This window comes from Lepidochelys kempii, chromosome 1 (assembly GCF_965140265.1).
Source record: "Lepidochelys kempii isolate rLepKem1 chromosome 1, rLepKem1.hap2, whole genome shotgun sequence".
NCBI classification, from domain to species: domain Eukaryota; kingdom Metazoa; phylum Chordata; order Testudines; family Cheloniidae; genus Lepidochelys; species Lepidochelys kempii.
In genome coordinates, this window is record NC_133256.1 from 160,528,754 (window position 1) to 160,548,247 (window position 19,494).

At 43.8% G+C, this 19,494-nt stretch overlaps 1 protein-coding gene across 12 annotated transcripts in view; it reads left to right on the forward strand.

Annotated features, from left to right (window-relative positions):
• KCNJ6 (potassium inwardly rectifying channel subfamily J member 6) overlaps window positions 1-19,494 on the forward strand; it is a 237,211-nt gene that overhangs the window by 135,135 nt on the left and 82,582 nt on the right. The window contains exon 1 of one of the 12 annotated variants that reach the window (XR_012160922.1): window positions 6,306-7,407. The exons of 10 other annotated variants lie outside the window; for them this stretch is intronic. The gene's annotated coding sequence lies outside the window, so the exon portion shown is untranslated. Of the gene's footprint in view, window positions 1-6,305; window positions 7,408-19,494 lie in introns of those variants that run through there. One more of the 12 variants, XR_012160927.1, reaches the window with a different exon arrangement.

Consider the following 19,494-nt stretch of genomic DNA (forward strand, 5'->3'; position numbering starts at 1 on the left):
CTGGAGGTGTTAGCTGGCTTTCGACACGATGCAGGCAGGAAGGAAGGGGCAAGCTGCTTTGAGCCAGAGGGGAGGAGAGGGGGAGAAAAAGAGATGAGCTCTGCAAAGACACAGGCCAGGTCATCCCTCCCCCACACCCCACCCCTTTCCTTCTGCACAGTGCTGAAAAGTTGCTGCTGGCCACCTTCTGGTGCGAACCCTGATCCGAGTGGTAGGGCATGTGACCCTGCATGCCGCCCCCCCCTCCATGTGTTGCCACAGGAAGATGTGGCAGCAGGTACCAGGAGAGATGGGTTCATCCCAGGGGCCCGGCCAGGCATGGAGGGCAGAGAGGGCTGAGCAGGGAGGGTCAGATCAGTCGGTCACTTCCCCCCGTGTGTGTATGCGAGACCTCTCCCCAAGTGGGGGAGGTAGGGGTGTGTGTGTCACCCCTCTCCGTGTGAGCCCTAAAGCCTTAAAGATAAGAAGGTAAATAAAAAGATCCCAACTACGCAGTATTTCTTTTTAACATGGGCTCAGTCAACTTGATGTTAATTTGAATCTTTGTACTGTACAGTTCTGATTGATTGCCGTGGAACTTGCTTGAATAGGAGTAATTTTACCAGGTGTCCCGTATTCAGCATAGGGAAATATGGTCACCCTAGGTCTGAGTCAAAGATGGATGCCCTGGTTACAGACCTGAGTGACAGGCAAGATGGTGGTGTTGTTCACAATGATCAAGAAAGAAGGTAGGGGGGAGGGCCAGAGGGAAAAATTATGAGCTCTGTTTTATCCATGTTTCAACATTCATGAAGAGATGTCAAAGAGACAGGCTGAGATTTTTGTCTGGACAGAGGCTGGAACAGAGAGGAAGATCTGTGAGTCGACAGCACGGAGATGTTGAATTGAATTTGTGTTTACAGATTAAATTACCTGGAGATCAGGTGTAGATGGAGAAGAGAAGGGGACCAAGAACAGAGCCCTGTGAAACCCTCACACAAAATGGAGGATCCTCTGAAGGACATAAAGAAGGAGCAATTAGAGAGGTAGAATGAGAACCAGGAGTGGACAGTGTCACAGAAGTCAATGGAGAAGATTTCAAGAAGAGAACATGGCCAACTGTGTTGAAGGCAGCTGATGGATCAAGGAGGACAAGGATGGAGTACTGGCTCTGAGCTTTGGCTAGGAAGAGGTCATTAGATACTTTGGCAAGAGCCGTTTCAGTGGAGATCGGGGGCAGATTGGAGTGGATCTAGGATGAAAATGGAGGAGAGACTTCAGATAGTGATTGTAGACACCAAGTGTAATATGTTTAGAGATGAATGGGAGATGGGCAGTAGTTGGAGAGGTAAATGCAATCAAGGGTAGGGGCCTTTTGGTTGGGAGAGACTAAAGCAAACATCTATCATAACTCCACCTCTTCATAAAGCAAATATAAACCATCAAGTACTGTAAGAACTGAACTTCCTAGTTGAGCAGAGTGACAAACACACCCTTGTTAAACAACATAGCATTCAATAGTTACCAAATATTTCTCCCATGTGAGGAGTCTGTCTAGGTCTTTTTTTAAACAAAGTCTTCATCATAAAATATTTGCATGATGAAAATAAAATATGTACATTAAGAACAGTGGATCAAACCTTCTTACTTTTGTATTATTATTTAAGCATGTAATGAACTCAGTACAGTACAGTTCACGAGTGCAGAGACGGTCCCTGCCACAAGAAATTTATCATCTAATGACCTAATCCTGCAAATCCTTATACATATTAGTAGACCTTAGTCATTTAAGTCAATGGCAGCACTCAAGTGAGTTAAGGCCCAGATCCTTTAAATGGTAGTTAGGCACCTAACTACCATTTAAATCACTAAGAGTCAGGTGCCTAATACCTTTAAGGATCTGGGCCTAAAGATTTATAGGATCAGGTCCTTAGACACAGATTTAGGCCCCAATTCTGCAATGAGTTTCATCAGAGCAAACCTCATGCATAATGGTTTTGCAGGATTGGGGCCACAGAGAAGCCAGGACACAATGAAGGACCCAGAGGTACATGAAAGCATAGCCAGGGCAGGGTAGTTTTTTGGTTTTGTTTGGGGCTGGGGGGGGGGGTTGGGTAAGTATCTCATTTGCTGTTATTTATTCCTCTTAAAGAGTTTTTATATATAAAAATAAAATTTATACTACCAAGTAGATACACTTATTCATATGAGTTTTGCTTTACTTTTGCATCAGTATTTGAAGGAGGAGCAAAAACATGGTGACTGGAGTACTATATGGTAGTGAAAGCTATGCAACAGTAACAAAAATAAGTTACAAATAGCACTGAACACAAAACTTTGCATCTGATTTTGAGAACAATTTGAGTTGGAACCTGGATCCAGATCTGGATCTAAATGTTATGTCTGGCTAAACTGAGACCAAGAATCCATAAATCATTGAACACTGCAGACAGAGCTGAGATCTAGATCTCAGCTATCTGGTTCAGGCCCATCTTCAAAAACTAAACCAGCCCTCATGAAGGATCAAAACTGTAAGCATCATTACACTCAAACACAAAGGTAATTCCAAAAAAAAATAACCCACCACACACACACCCTGAGGAAAGGCACATAAGCAGATGAAAATGTGATTGTAAGGGGGATGATTACATATAATTGCATTAGAGCCAAAGGGCCTGTGACAAAGAAGTCTCAAATACTCCTTGCCCTGGTGAATTCCAGGGAATAAATCTTTAATTTCCTTTCTCCCTTTTTCTCTCCTTACTTGTTAATTTGGGAACAGGTGAGCTGGACAGAAAGGATATGCTCCCAGCATTTTACATCCCTCTTGCATTTTATTTCTTCCCATTACCTTTCTTTTGCTTGAAGCAGACCTACTTGTAGCTGCTTTTTATACAGGAACTATGTTTGTTTGGAGAAGGAATCCAAAATGGAGGACAAGACATTTGTAGGATGAGCCACAGATAAAGTTAATAAGGCTTCAGCACCATCCCTGCCTTTATAGTTCTGACTCAGAACAATACAGAGCAGACACTCTGGAGGAGGTGGAGAGACTCAGGCTGCTTCCATTAGGATGGTCATTTTTCTTCTTTGTCTATATTCCTTGCATATAGACAGCACATTCTCTGCTGATTCACGTGGCACAAATGCAACACAGAAGCCTCCTCTAAATTCCCTCCTGAATATATCCCAAGTGTGTGGGATTGCCCTGTAGACAAACAACTGCCAAAGCCAGCTTCTACGCCTCCTTTCCTTCAGCCCCCACTACTCCAACTTTTGCCGGGTACTACAGTCTGTTTTAACTTGTGCTGGAGCAGAGAATCAGGGAGCCAGTTTTCCAAGACCCCCACCCAGGTAAGCTCAGCAGGAGCTTGACTCCACAGAGAATCTGCCTCATCAATCTACAGGACTGAACAGTTTATTTATTCAAATCACATCTTATTAAAAAAAAATCACAAGGGCTAAGTGAATTGTTGCAGCTAAAATCTGGATATTGGGCCATTCTTTACCTCCTTCTGTGTTGCGCCAGACAAGTATTTCTGTAAATGTTATTTACAGCAAATATAATACTTCAACCTCTCAACAAGGGATTTCAAAGGGCTTCACAAACACCAAGTCTTTGAACATCCCTGTAAGGTAAACATGCCCCATATACAGATAGGTAAACTAAGGCATAGATAAAGTGAGATCCCTCTCTTGAGTGATTATTAAAGGTCGTACATCGACTCATTGTTAGAGTCTAGCTAAGGTACCTAATGCGACCTTCATTATCATAGTATCTGAGCACTCACAATCTTTAATGTATTTATCTTCACTCCTGTGAGGTAGGGAAGTGCATTTGAGAAATGCGGAACTTATGCGCAGAGAGAAGAGGGTATGTCTATATTACAATTGGAAGGTGTGATTGTAGCACAGGTGGACCTACTCAAGCCAGCTTCAACCTAGCTAGCTTGGGTACCAACAGTAGTGAAGCCATAGCAGCAGGGCCAGGTGGCACAAGCTAGCTGCTAGAGTGTGTACCCAGGTTCCCAGGCAGGCAGGATTAGCCCGTGACACCACTGATGCTGCAGCACCTTCACTGCTACTGTTACTCAAACTAACTTTGATCTAGCTAGATTAAAGCTAGTTTGAGTGTGTCTACATGTGCTGTAATGACGTTGCAATGTAGATATACCCTAAGGAAGCCTATGCGAACTGAACCTGTATTCCCAAGCCCCAGGCTAGTGCCCCAACCTCTGGAGAGAGTGTTAGTCAACCAGACTACCTCTCTCAGAAAAGAGAACTCAGGTGCTCTCCCTCTAAGTACCCTACTGCAACCACTAGATAATCTGATAGATGAGGCAGAACACATGGATTAATGTGATTATACCATTCACAAAAGGTAGAGAGACACCTGTGTTATACAGATCTTCCAGGACAGGTGGCAATAAAATCTTTATACCACCATCCTGTAGTTTATGCCACATATTTCTTTTATTTTGCTAGAGCTTGAGGCTGTTTTTACTACTACCTACATGGCCCCCATGACAGTAGTGTCGGAGTGCTTGTTTCAGTCTCACAGTTTCCCCCACCCCCCATTTGAAGCCCTTGGATCAGTAGAAAAAGAATGGCAGCATGGTGGAACTTAATGCCAAATGCAGAATCCATCTCCAGTGTTGCATATTTGGTGGACTCTCACAGATAATATGAAGGCCTTCCTACTCACATTCAATATATGTATTCTCTTCAGTTCACCTTCAACTAACAAGAGGCTTATCAATCACTGAAAACAGAGGAATGAAAACACATAATAGTGCAGTTCAGCTATTCCTGAAATCCAGGAGCTTTAATGGGGTTGGTTGGGAAGGAAAACTAGGGATTTCACTGCCTTGCTACTACAAAGCCTTCGTGTTTGTCACTCATTCCAAGCTGACACTTCAGGAGACCCAAATAGCCATTCCACAGAGCCTGTTGTTTTGAGCCCTAAAAACATATTCACAGAGTTTAGCTGCACTAGAACAAGTTACCCACAGAACGTCAGAATAAGCCTCTCCACTTAGTGGAGTGATTCATCGACTAGTACTAAATGATAATACTTGGCTGTTACATAGCGATCTATAAGTTAAAAGGTGCTGGCAGTAGTGCAGAGAGAGACTGTTTCTCCCCTGCCTTTTGGTAACTTTGCACGCCCAAATGAAGAAAGAGGGATTAGTCCCTGTATTCCTCTGAGAGCAAAGACCTCAATTATGCTTGGCCTTCTCATGTGGGCTCTGCAAAGGCAAATGGGATGTTGGACCCCCTCCCATGCCATGTAAGCACCAGGCACAACTGGGCCCTCAGAGGACATCTACACTGGAATAAAAGACCCACAGCACGGCCACAGCTGGCCCTGGGCAGCTGACTCTAGCTCACGGGGCTAAAAATTGCCATGTAGATGTTCACACTTCCACAAGAGCCTGAGCTCTGGGACGCTGAGAAGGAGAGTTCCAGACTGAGCCTGAATGTCTACACATCAATTTTACAGCCCCGCAGCCCAAGCCTTGAAAGCCCAAGTCAGCTGACCTGTGTTGTATTGAGGGTGTTTAATTGCTGTGTAGACATACCCTAAGGGACTTGGCTGGTCACAGAGCAAATCATTGACACCGCTAGGAATAGACCCCACATTGCCTGCCTTATCCACTCTACATAGTGAAAGCACTGCACAAACCTTACCTCGTGTTACAGCTCAGGAGACAGGCACTGGTTAAATGACTTGACCACAGCCAAACAGTTTTGTAAATAGGAAGAGAACAGAAGTAGTGAAAACAGTGGCAGCTTCATTGCAGGAAGAGTAGCAGGAATTTCATATATTTTAAGAGCAGAAAGGTCCATTATGGTAATCTAGTCTGACATCCTGTATAACATAGGACATATAATTTCACCCTGCAATTCCTGCATCAAGCCTATATCCTGTGGTTGAGCTAGAACGTATTTTCCCTTGGTTTTTCAGGAAGAAGGCAAAAAGGGAGTCTGAATGTTGCAGCTAAAGGCCCTCCACTTCAAGGCAATTCTTGCTGCTCCTCCTCTAAAACAGCGGCTCTTCAGGAGGCTGATTTGTCTTGCATACCTCAAGTTTCACCTCACTTAAAGACTACTTGCTTACAAAATCAGACATGAAAATACAAAAGTATCACAGCACACTATTACTGAAAAATTGCTCTCTCATTTTTACCATATAATTATAAAATAAATCCATTGGAATATAAATATTGTACTTACATTTCAGTGTATACTATATAGAGCCATATAAACAAGTCATTATCTGTATGAAATTTTAGTTTGTACAGGCTTCGCTAGTGCTTTTTACATAGCCTGTTGTAAAATTAGGCAAATATCTAGATGAGTTAATGTACCCCCGAAAGACTTCTGTATACCCCTGATTGAGAACCACTACTCTAAAACATACATAAGCCTGGCACTGTAAGGAAGGGCTTTGTGGTAGCACCTCCATTTCAGTTGAAGGAGAGACTCATCACAAACACTCCTAGTACATTATCACAAAATGGTTAATCGGCTCATTCTACCAATTAGGAGAGCCATTGTGTGAACCATGCAGGAATCAGAACTGCTCAGTTTAGCTTTGCACCTCCATCATCCTGGAGACAACACACATCTGTTCCAATACACCCATGCCAGCCACAGAGTATATTAGTATATTGAACTGGGGCTTTTTTCTGCAGGATCCAATAATCCAGTGTGATTAATCTGTACGGAAGGGAAGGGTGGGGTCATGGAAGAACCATGTTCCTTAACTCTTTGACAGGGAAACATGACTGCTAACATCATACACTAATGCCAGATGTAGAAACAAATAATCAAGGAAATTGCAAGAGAGAAAAGAGAGGGAAGGCAAAAGCAAGGAAACAGGGCAATTTGTTAAAATTGCTCACACATGACAAGAGATTGCGCATTTAACCACAGCACCACTCCAATAAGGACTTGTACCTAATTTACCTGTGAATTCTATTAAAGTCTGGTTGCCTAAACTCAGGTCAGCCATGTAATGCTGAAGTCAGTTGTAGTGAACAGACATTTATCACAGTCAGCTGTTATTAATGGCTTGCCAGCTGTTGTTAGCTGAGCTTGGAGAGGGCTCTGTGAGCAGCAGACAATGAGTAAATATATTAATGTGGCCCAGGCTCAGTAACTGTCATGCTTGTAGAAAAAAATCCATCTCCTTCCTTGGGAAGACACAACCTGTCAGCAGATTGCACCTGTTAGATGTTTCATCACCAGGTATAGAAAAGTCCCATAGCAACTGACATTAGCTTTCTGTACAGACCAAAGATCAAGCTAAAGATTAACAAAGAGAATCATTATTAGCACCCTTGGTACTGGTACCAGTGTTGTTAACATCCCACAGAAACCAGCACATCTATCTGTAGATATGAATGCTCTTTATAAAGGTAGGTAAGTATCATTCTTTCCATTATACAGATTATGAAACTGAGCCACTGAAAGGTTTAAGTGACTTAGCCAAGGTCACACAGCACTCGGATTCAAACCCAGGTTCTCTTGCATCCCTCGGTTACTGGGCCACACTTTCTCCTACAAAGAAGTTTTTCTAGAAACTGCTTAATATACTGTACATGCTAATAAAATTATCCTGAGGGGCTGTCCAACTGCACAAGGAGGGGAAATGTGAGAGAATCAAGAGTTCCTATTACATAACAACCCATTAGAAGTATCTATCCCCCAGCTTTTTTCTACTGTAGACATTTGCTAAGGTGTCAGGAGAGTGAGATGTCACTTTGTATTATTATTACATCTTTCTCCCTGCCTCACTGCCAATAGTGTATAGGTAAGCAGGTAAGTCCCATTTGCCGTCCCTCCCAAAGATTCTCCCACAGATCACAGATTGTGATCGGTGGCCAAAAAGAGCAGTGCTTCTTCCGCTTTACTTTAATGATGCTTTGTTGATGGGAGAGAGACTGCCTCAGAAGATGAACCAACTTACTCATTTTTTTATTTTGAATCAAATAGTGGGTGTTAGGGGTAGAATAACTTGAATGTAATGAAGTGAGCTGTAGCTCACGAAAGCTTATGCTCAAATAAATTTGTTAGTCTCTAAGGTGCCACAAGTCCTCCTGTTCTTTTTGAATGCAATAGCAGCTATGGAACTCTCCCTAGGCTGTGAACAGTCAGGCACATCACAGAGAGGACGACATTCCACTGTGAATATAAGAACACAAGAGTGGCTGTACTGGGTCAGACCAATGGTCCTTCTAGTCCACTATTCTGTCTTCCAACAGTGGACAGTGCCACATGATTCAGAGGGAATGAACAGAACAAGACAATTACTGAGTGATCCATCCCCTGTTGTCCAGTCCCAGCTTCTGACAGTCAGCACTCCCTATCACCTGCTTCATAAAGCAGTAGAAAATCAGTCCCTGAGGTAGTTGCCTGTTTGTACTGTCCTTCCACAAAGTGTCAGTCTCATGAATTGGAGGGGAACACAGAGAGGGAAGTAACAGCCCAGAATAAAGGAATTGGGTTTGGCCTAGACCAGTGGCTTTCAAACTCTCCAGGCTACTGTACCCCTTTCAGGAGTCTGATTTGTCTTCCGTACCCCCAAGATTCACTTCACTTAAAAACCACTTGCTTACAAAATCAGACATAAAACTACAGAAGTGTCACAGCACACAGTTACCAAAAAATTGCTTACTTTCTCATTTTTACCATATAATTATAAAATAAATCAATTGGAATATTGGAATATTGTACTTACATTTCAGGGTATAGTATATAGAACAGTATAAACAAGTCATTGTCTCTATGAAATTTTAATTTGCACTGACTTCGCTGGTGCTTTTTACGTAGCCTGTTGTAAAAGTAGGCAGATATCTGGATGAGTCAATGTACCCCCTGGAAGACTTCTGCGTACCCCCAGGGATACACGTACCCCTGGTTGAAAACCACTGGGCTAGAGAGGTCACCATTTCAGGACCAAGAATCTGATGAAAGAAGTCATGTTATGTACTACCTGGGATGGGGTTGGCACCAACACAAAAATATGTATAAATTGTTTTATGTTCCATATCTGCCATTCCACAGACTCCATTTAACTCATACTCCGTACACATTGCTAATAAAATTTGTGTCACATCTCCTGGGTATAGAGGGTCAGTGTCAAGCTCATAACATTAATCGGAGTCCTGTGGAACTCATTATACTCATGCAACAATTCCTCAAAAGTAACAATTACCACTTGGGCCATACTGTATATATTCAATACCTAGGATAAAACTGCATGGTTCAGGACAGGTTTGGTTCTAAATAAACTGTTTATTTATTCCTTTAAATACTCCCAACAGATTGTATTTGGTTAGTTACTGAAAGGCCCTAGCTTTTCCAAAATTAAGACGGCAAACAGCTTCCATTTTAAATCCCTATCTTAGCACTCCCATACATTTGGCTTTGAAAAACTGGGTTAGGCTGAAAATTATGAGATTTACTCTGAATGCAAAGGAGAATGCTTCTGCCAAGCCTGAAGGAAATAAAAAACAATTTGATGTGAGTTGTAGGCCATTACAAAAATTGAAATTTTGACTTTTGCTCATTCGTTTGTCATTAGCTCACCAGCGACTTGTTATTGCCCCTTCAGGCTTTTCGTATTATTAAATATCCTTGGAAACCTAGCTACATTTGAAGAAAACAGGTTGTAATTAAACTTATTAGTGATTTTTGTCCTGGATAGATTAGGGCCCAATTCTCTTCTCCTTGATTTCAGTCTTGCAAAGTACTTAAATGGTCCACAAGGCTATTGTATCTGAATGCTACCTAAATATTTAAAAATAGAAACAATCTCCTCCTTTGCTACCCACTTTTTGTAGGCCCGATGCTGCTCCCACTGATCTCAGCAGGAGTTGTTTTGTGCCACCGACTTCAGAGGGACTAGGATTGGGCTTTCTGTGTTTGTGAGAGTATGTTGCCCTCTTTTGCTTAGAAAGAGCATCAGGGTCCTTCCAGTAGCTCAGTATCTCCCAAACAGTGGGACGCGGGAAGGTTCTAAATGGGTTGTGGGCCCTGAGTGAGAGGAGGCCTGGAGTGAGAGGGGAGACATGGAGAGTGAGGTCAGCCCTGCATTCAGCCTGCAGTGGCAGCTCCTGTCCTAGGGACTGGGCCCAGCACCCCACCCTGAGTATTGCAACATGGTGCATGGGGTAGCAGCATCATTCAGATTTGGCATAGCCAGCCCTCCGTTATGATGGAAGGGCAGCCAGGTTAAACCTTTGGGGCACTGTGAACCTGGGCATGAGGTAACAAAGCCACTCACTCAGATTTGGCCCAGTCACCTGTCCGTCATAACAGAGAGACAACTGAGCCAAACCTGAGTGGCTTTGTAAACCCATGTGCCCTGTCACAGTGCCCGGAGCTGGGAGGTGGGCCAAGCCCCTTGGCACAGGAGCCTCTGCTGCAGGGTGTATGTGGGGAGGGCTTGCACTCTAATACCGCTCCCTCCTAGGGGCCTCCCATTTGCACCAGGCCAGGATTAAGGTTGCAGTGCCAGAGCAGAGGGTGCTGCTGTGGTTGGTCAGTGCCCCCATAGCAGGGCAAGAACAAAGCAGCAGCAGAAGAGGAGAAGGCATACAGTATATATGTGATGGTGGGTTGCAAAAAAGAGACAAAATGCAGGTGGTGGGTCATCTCAGTAAAAAGTTAGAGAACTATTGCAACAGTGGAGTAATTTTGCCCAAAAAGTTATGGGGAAGGAGATACAGACATTCATCTGTAGCACCACAGCATCACCCCAACTATGCACAAACCCACTGAAGTTTTAACACAAGAAACAACTTTTCTCCCAACCTTCCAAAACCACTTACTTTTGCTGCCTCCTGCTTCTCTTGCTCTATAGTGATCCGCCTCCAGTATCTGTACCCCAGGGTCCTCCTTTGTCCCGAATCTCCCTCCTGCTCTCCCACATTCACCTGAACATACAACCTATTCAGTCTGCCTCCCGTTCGCCCCACACACACACACACACACACACACACACACAGACACACTTCCCTGACTCTCCATAGTTTCCTCACCTGTTTCTAGTCCCTGATGTGACCATCCCAGTATCATTCCCGGCACCTCCAGATTCTCCTGCTTCTTCCCAGGCCCTCACCCAGGAGTAAGGGGACATCATCCTCTCCAAGTGCAGCCTGGCTTCAGCCCCAGTGGAAACAATGGGAGGCAGCCACCTCTGAGGGGGGCAGCCTCATGTTCACATGTAAATGTCAAAAAATACGCTGGCCATCTTGCTGAGGATAGTTTATAGCTCCAGCACCACTGACGTGAGACGAGACAGCAATCATTTTAGATATGGGTAAAAATTCACGTGACTGAAGCCATAAGTCAGAAACTGATGAGAACCAACTTCCATCCCCAGGATATCACAAGATTTGTTATAAAAATTGCTAAGATTTGGCAACCAAAGCAAAGCTTCTAACCCTAGCTCTGCAGGTCTCAGTGATTTTCTTCATAGAAATGTGGTAGTTTCTTCATAACACAGGCTAATTTTGATCCCCCTGAAAACTCCAAAGAAGAAAAGGAAAATCCTCATGCTTGCAAAGTTTTCAGGGTAAGTCTCATTGACTGCTACATCAAGTTCTGAAACATTTGACTGCATCAAGTAAGCACCTCTTGCATTTAAGGCTATTTGCCAAGCCCAGGTGGCAAAAAGGTGACCACCGCTGCTATCTGAACATCCAGCAGCAGCTGGGGAACTGGCATTGCAAACCTGACTAGCAATTGCTAAGCACCCCCTCAGTTAAGGGAGCCTATATAAACACCACCACCCTTGCAGAGCCTGCACCTTATGAAGGGAAACTCTAGTTTCTTATAAGTCAAAATGAAGAGGGGGGGAAACAGGGAGACAGGGAGGGTGAGGTAATATCTTTTATTGGACTGATTTCTGTTGGTGAGAGAGACAAGCTTCCCAGCTTAGACCGAACTTGAAGAAGAGCTCTGTGTAAGCTTGAAAGCTTGTCCCTCTCACCAACAGAAGTTGGTCCAATAGAAGATATTACCTCACCCACCTTGTCCCTCTGATATTCTGGAACCAATCTGGCTACAACACTGCACAAGAGGGGAAAATAAGTATTTGTATTATTGATAATATTATAATTGATATTAACCAAAAATATCAAACTGGCCATTGTAAATGTATCTGACTAATCACAGAGATAATGTAAGCACATTAGCCAGGTCACTCCTTTTAACTTCCAAGAGATCCTTACTTAGAATTTGACCCATATTTATAAGTTGTTCTTTTTTATTGATGAAGGAATTGTAGTAATCAATGAAATTTAACTGGACAGTAGAAACCCACAGGGTATTGTGGCTATTCAGTGGCATTCATCTGTTTAAAACACTAATATCAAAGTAAGTCAGAATGCTAGTTCAGTACAAATTATATACAACCCACAGATGTGTGTTCTACCGCTTTAAGGGACAGTCTGGCGCTCCCAGCCAAGACTGCCTGGATATAGTCAAGGAGCATCCCACCTTTAGGGCTGGGATATATAAACAGAAAAAGGCAGCTTAGAGAAGGGACTGTTGGCTGCTATGGGCTGTAGGCCCTAGGACATTAACTTGATTTGGGTCTTAGAGACTTTATTTTCTGAATATAAGTTTGTCTGGTATGACTCAAGGCTCTGAGAAAAGAGCCTTATAAACTTGGCTAAATTGCTCCTTCCCTAATTTGCTGTCTAAAGGAAAGAGAAAAGGCCTGCATGCCTCTTAGAACACTAAGAGAACTAGGCACTCTGCTGGCTGGGGTCTGTTTGGAGAGGACTTCTTTTTTTTTGTCTTCGGTTTTGGCCTCCCCACTTCTTGGATAGCATACAGTGTGCAACTCAGTGGGAGCTGTATATGCACACACACATACACACACTCCAGCAGGCAGAATTTGGCCTTAAGATATTTTATTTTTCCAAGAGGGTCCTCTAAGTTTTTGTCATTGCACTAAGAATCAATCCTGCCCACCACTTCCACTGAACACTTCTACCTTCAGAGCTATCCCAACCCCTGCTGGCCGAGGAAGTCAGAGACCATGGCCAGTAACTGAACGTCTGTGTTACTCCAGGCAAAGTGCTACCCCTCTGTCATGGGCCTCGTCTTCTCTAATAAGCTTCAAATGCATTTTAATAAAGGAACAATACAAACTTATTAAGCACATAGCAAACTATATTTTTATCATCTCAATTTTCTTTTTTCTTTTTTCTTTTTTTTTTTGGATGCACAGGTCTGTTCTTAGAACAAGTCTATTTCTTTATCAGGAACTCACTTCAAAGGGCTATACATTCTCATTTACTTCAGAGGAAATCTTTCCAACTAAGAGGTCAGTTCCTTTATTAGGCACTCATTTAAACGGGTACCACTCTATGTACCTGCCTACAAAAGACATAGAATTCCTCTTTTATCTCAGTGTACTCCTTCAGTTAGTGTCTCTAACAAAAGCAACCTGTGTTTTTCTGATCCCTATGAACAAATCCCTAAAATACAACACACACACATATTGGAGGTAGATCTTCCCCCTACAAAACTCAAGGGATTTATGTTAAAAAGTAGAACTACTCTTTTCGCGCAAGAGTTCTAAAGGCTGTGAAAGATTTGAATTATTGGTGCTCATGCTGAGCTTTGCTAGCTCCATTAAGATGTATGGGCTATGCTGGCTGAAGGCTCTTGTGCCATCTAAATGTGAATTACTTAAAAAGCATGACATCAGTTCAGCCTGTTCTGGTAACATCCACATAATGGAGAGAAAAATTGAAAATCATAGTAGGATTTTATGTTTAGACTAGGCTTTAAATTCAGCAGTCCAGAATCAAATGCCATGAGATTACTTGACAGATTTGTGAGAACGGAATGTTACAGTTAGACCAGCTGGGATGAAATAAAAACTAATCATGATCAAGTCTTTTTGCCCGTTCAGGAAAATTCAGTTCTCTCTTCATGAAAACCATGGTCTAGTGAGTTGAGCACACGGTTGATTAAATGCTAGTTTAGACACGAAACAGTGTTTGTTCCAGGACAGAGAGATTAGTAGTTTGTGTCTACACCAGCGTTTTCAATCTCTACATGAGAAATTTGTACTGGTTTAAAATTGTTTTTAAACCATCATGTTTTTAAACCAGTTTAGACAATCAAGTACAAAGTCTTGTGTGGAGACTCTTATTTCAGTAACAGTGGTTTAGTTTAAATTGATTTCTAATCCTTTATAAACTAAGCTAGAAAAAGCGTGGATTAAACAGTTTGTCTATATAGCTTTTTGGACTAGTTTAACTTAATCAGTTGAAAAAACTCATACCTTTAGAGTGCAACTTTCTTATGTAGACAAGGCCACAAACTGTAGTCTAAACAAACTCTGAAGCAGTGGTTCCCAAAGTTATTCCACCGCTTGTGCAGGGAAAGCATCTGGTGGGCCGGGCCAGTTTGTTTGCCTGCCACGTCCACAGGTTCGTCCGATCACGGCTCCCACTGGCCACGGTTCGCTGCTCCAGGCCACTGGGGGCTGCGGGAAGCAGCGCAGGCCGAGGGACGTACTGGCCGCCACTTCCAGCAGCTCCCATTGGCCTGGAGCAGCGAACCGCGGCCAGTGGGAGCCGCGATCGGACGAACCTGCGGACGTGGCAGGTAAACAAGCCGGCCCGGCCCACCAGGGGCTTTCCCTGCACAAATGGAGGAACAAGTTTGGGGAGCAGTGCTCTGAAGTCCTGATGCAAGGCCTGCAGAGGGCATGTCTACACAGCAAAGAAAAACCCACCGCTGGCCTGTGCCAGCCCCATGAGCCCGCATTGGCTGGCAGAGGCCAGCCATGGGTTTTTCTTTGCTGCGTAGACATGCCCTCCCTCTGCTGGGCTGTTGCTGTGTAGACTGTGTAGTCCGTTGCTGTATAGACTTTCAGGCTTCGTCTGGAGCCTGAGCTCTAGGATCCTGCGAGGTGGAAGGGTCCCAGAGCTTGGGCGCCAGCCTGAGTCTGAACAGCTACACAGCAACGGAACGGCCCTGCAAGCCCGAGTCAGTCGGCACAGGCCAGCCATGGGTTTTTCTTTACTGGGTACACATACCCTGAGAGCCTAAGCCAGAATGTTGCTTGATGCCAGGAATTGAGAGGGCACAGCAGAGGCACTGACTTTGGGATTTCCCCAGGGGTTGCTCAAGCCCCGCTCAGCCCCAGACCCCACCCCCATTCCACTCCTTCCCCCAAGCCTCCACCTCTGCCCCACCTGTTCTTGCCCCCGCTCCTCCCCCCGCCCTGCCTCTTCTTGCGCTCGCTCCTTCCCCTCTCCCCAGTGCCTCCTGCATGCTGCTGAACAGCTGATCGTTGCAGGCAGGAGGTGCTGGCAGGAAGGACGGGGAGCTGATAGCATCTCCCACCCACTAGTGGGCCCTGCCTGGGGGAAAGCAGGGGAGGAGCTGATCAGTGAGGCTGCCAGTGGGTGCTGAGCACTCACTATTTTTTTCCCCATGGGTGCTCCAGCCCTGGAGCATCCACGGAGTCAGTGTCTATGCACAGCATCATGTTGAAATAGGCCCTCACTTTTTGCCTCCACTTCTCTATCTATAAAGTGGGAAAAATAATCATCAGGATAACTTTTATCTACCTACTTCACAGGGACAGTAGGGGGAATAATTAGTTAATGTCTGAAAAGCTCTTGGATAATGAAACGTGCTATGTAAGAGCTAAGTCATATTTTTCAATGTTGAGCATTTCTGTACTTCCTGGCATCAGGACACCAAAATACCATAGTCCAAAACAAAATAGCAACCCAGCCAAAATGATGAGGTGCTTAAAACCTTGTGACCCTCATTTCAAGCATCATTTTCAGTTATGTTTTCTTTTCAGCCTGTAAATTGCTGGGAATGGAAAAGGGAGGTTGGGAGCTGGTCTTTGTGACTAAATGTTTTTTGGGAGAGGAAAGGAGATAGGGTTACTGATGGTCTAATTATTTAGCCTAAAAAAGAGCAAACGCAGCCCCAATTACAAACAGGATTTTGTTCAAAATTCAGAAAGGGAGGGATGAAAGAGAAAGATTAGTCTGTCTGAACACCTTCCATAAGGGGAAGAAGCCAACAGAATGAAAAACATCACAGCAGCTCCCCAAGACAACCAGCGTTATTTGTGCTGTAATGTTCTGAGGCAGGTGGTTGACAATTTCGGTGTCAGTGACTGTGTTAAACAAGCTGCCACTTACGGTCTCACACAGATATGGTGCAACTGCCTTTATTCCCTTCCCAGCTAATCAGCAAAATGCATTGGCCTTTTTTGTATTCTATTAAGGAACTGCAGAAATCCAACAACTGCAGTGCTGGAAGTCACACAGAGCTGCTGCTCACTTTCAGAGCAGTGCAAATAATCGATTTTTTGGTTTCTTCAGGGTCAACCCAAAATGAAAATTAGTTTTTTGATTAACCAAAAAAGTTGAAAAAAATTGGTTTTTGTGTCAAACAAAATATTCATTCCACCCAAAACTAAACATTTTGTTTCAGAGGAATGGGTTTTTTTTAAAAAAAATTTAAATGGTATTGAGGTAAAATCATCAACGAAAAGTTATTTCAGATTGAAAAAACTGAAATGTGTTTCAAAAATGTCAGAACAAAATATTTCATTTTTTCAGTATTTTAGAGGGAGCTTTTCTGTTGAAGCTATTCTGCAAATTCACAAAATATTTTGGTGAACTCAAATCTGCATTTTTCAGCAAAAAATGGTGCAGTCTGAAAAAATTCACCCAGCTCTCCTGGGGGCATGCATACTGCCAGGTGCACACAGAGGATCTTATAAGACATAACTAAAAACATTTAAATACTCCCTGTCATGCTGTCCTGGGTGGCTCATGAATGTGATTGCCAACCTCAGGGCAGCCTGTCAGGAAATAAGGGACAAACCCCACATTGGTTATATAGTCTATAATTATTTTTCACTAACCAAGTAACAAGTCCCCTTGGGTACTCCAATCTATCTTACCACTCCAGGTAAGCTTACTTCTGTGATATATGGTCCCTTATACCAGTAATCACAACAATATTCAGGTTACTCCCAGTCCCAAAGGACCCATCACTTACCTCAGATCAATTGTACTCAGATCTCAAACCAAAGACAACACTTGTAGCCAATCCTGTAACACAGTGGTTCTCAACCAGGAGTGCACGTACCCCTGGGGGTACGCAGAGATCTTCCAGGGGGCATGTCAACTCATCTAGCTATTTGCCTAGTTTTACAACAGGCTACATAAAAAGCACTATAGAAGTCAATACAAACTAAAATTTCATACAGACAATGACTTGTTTATGCTGCTCTATATACTATACACTGAAATGTAAGTACAGTATTTATATTCCAATTGATTTATTTTATAAAAATATGGTAAAAATGAGAAAGTAAGCACTTTTCAGTAATAGTGTGCTGTGACACTTTTGTATTGTTATGTCTGATTTTGTAAGCAAGGAGTTTTTAAGTGAAGTGAAACTTGGGGGTCTGCAAGACAAATCAGCCTCCTGAAAGGGGTGCAGTAGTCTGGAAAGCTTGAGATCCACTGCTGTAACCAACTAACTAAAGCTTTATTAAGTAGGAAAAAGAAATAAGAGAGTTATTTATAAGATTAAGGAAGATAAACTTACACACACAAATGGGTTACACTCTTAAGTTCCGAAAGAGGATAGAAACTTCTATAATAAGCAAACTCCATATGTCTTTAGGACTAACCCAGGCAAAACAGCAGGGTGGGGGGGTGTTTGCTTATGCTTGGTGATTCTTGCCCCTTCAGAGTCCAAGCAGCAAAAATAATCAAGTTTCTCCTTTTCAGGGATTTTTATCCCCTTCTCCCCCAGAGCCCAAGCTGATGGGATGAGTTCATGCACAGGTTTCCTCTTCCTGGAGAGAATGAAGAGTGCAATTAACAATGTCTTTGTTCTTTTGGGGTATGTCGACACTGCAACATAAGCCCGTGCTTGAACCTGGGCTGAAGCCTAACCCCCCTTGCACCTACACTGCAATTGTGCTAACCCAGGGCTTGGACCCACGGTCCCAGAACCCTGCTGGTCTGGAAAGTCTGAGCTCGAGTTACGCCAGGACCCAGGGTCCGAGTCCTATTGCTCTGCAGTGTAGACACAGCCCTGCTTGACTCAGGTCCCGGAAGTCAGACAGAAGTATCCCACAATTCCATGGGACAATTTCCTTAGTCCTTTCTATCCCAACAAACTGTAATCCACTCCATTGAAAATGGAAGCCATCCCCCCACTTTTGCAAATGGCAGCAACTCAGATCAGCATTAACCCATTAACTTCTGATCACTGAATTGCAAGCAAACTATCAGAGAGCCTGGGTTTGCAAAGGAGAGCGACCCAATCAAGCCTTTTACAAAGTGAGCTTCTTCCTGGTAACGTGCAGGGCGGGCAGTAAAATTTTCCTACCATGGTCCTAAGGCTAGAGAAGCCATATTTCAGGCAGGGGGCACTAGGAACTGTGAGATATGGTTACTTTGCAGTGTGGACACCAGAGCCCTAGATTCAAGCAAGGGCTAGAAAAGTCTTCACATAGGGTTAAAATATAACATAGATGCTCACGCCCAGGGTTCCTTAACACAGGTCAGCTGATTCATGTCCCACTAACCCTGGGCTTACATTGCAGTGTTGATATACCCTTGATGTGTCATAGAATCATAGAATCATAGAATCATAGAATATCAGGGTTGGAAGGGACCCCAGAAGGTCATCTAGTCCAACCCCCTGCTCAAAGCAGGACCAATTCCCAGTTAAATCATCCCAGCCAGGGCTTTGTCAAGCCTGACCTTAAAAACCTCTAAGGAAGGAGATTCTACCACCTCCCTAGGTAACGCATTCCAGTGTTTCACCACCCTCTTAGTGAAAAAGTTTTTCCTAATATCCAACCTAAACCTCCCCCACTGCAACTTGAGACCATTACTCCTCGTTCTGTCATCTGCTACCATTGAGAACAGTCTAGAGCCATCCTCTTTGGAACCCCCTTTCAGGTAGTTGAAAGCAGCTATCAAATCCCCCCTCATTCTTCTCTTCCGCAGACTAAACAATCCCAGCTCCCTCAGCCTCTCCTCATAACTCATGTGTTCCAGTCCCCTAATCATTTTTGTTGCCCTTCGCTGGACTCTCTCCAATTTATCCACATCCTTCTTGAAGTGTGGGGCCCAAAACTGGACACAGTACTCCAGATGAGGCCTCACCAATGTTGAATAGAGGGGAACGATCACGTCCCTCGATCTACTCGCTATGCCCCTACTTATACATCCCAAAATGCCATTGGCCTTCTTGGCAACAAGGGCACACTGCTGACTCATATCCAGCTTCTCGTCCACTGTCACCCCTAGGTCCTTTTCCGCAGAACTGCTGCCTAGCCATTCGGTCCCTAGTCTGTAGCTGTGCATTGGGTTCTTCCGTCCTAAGTGCAGGACCCTGCACTTATCCTTATTGAACCTCATCAGATTCCTTTTGGCCCAATCTTCCAATTGGTCTAGGTCCTTCTGTATCCTATCC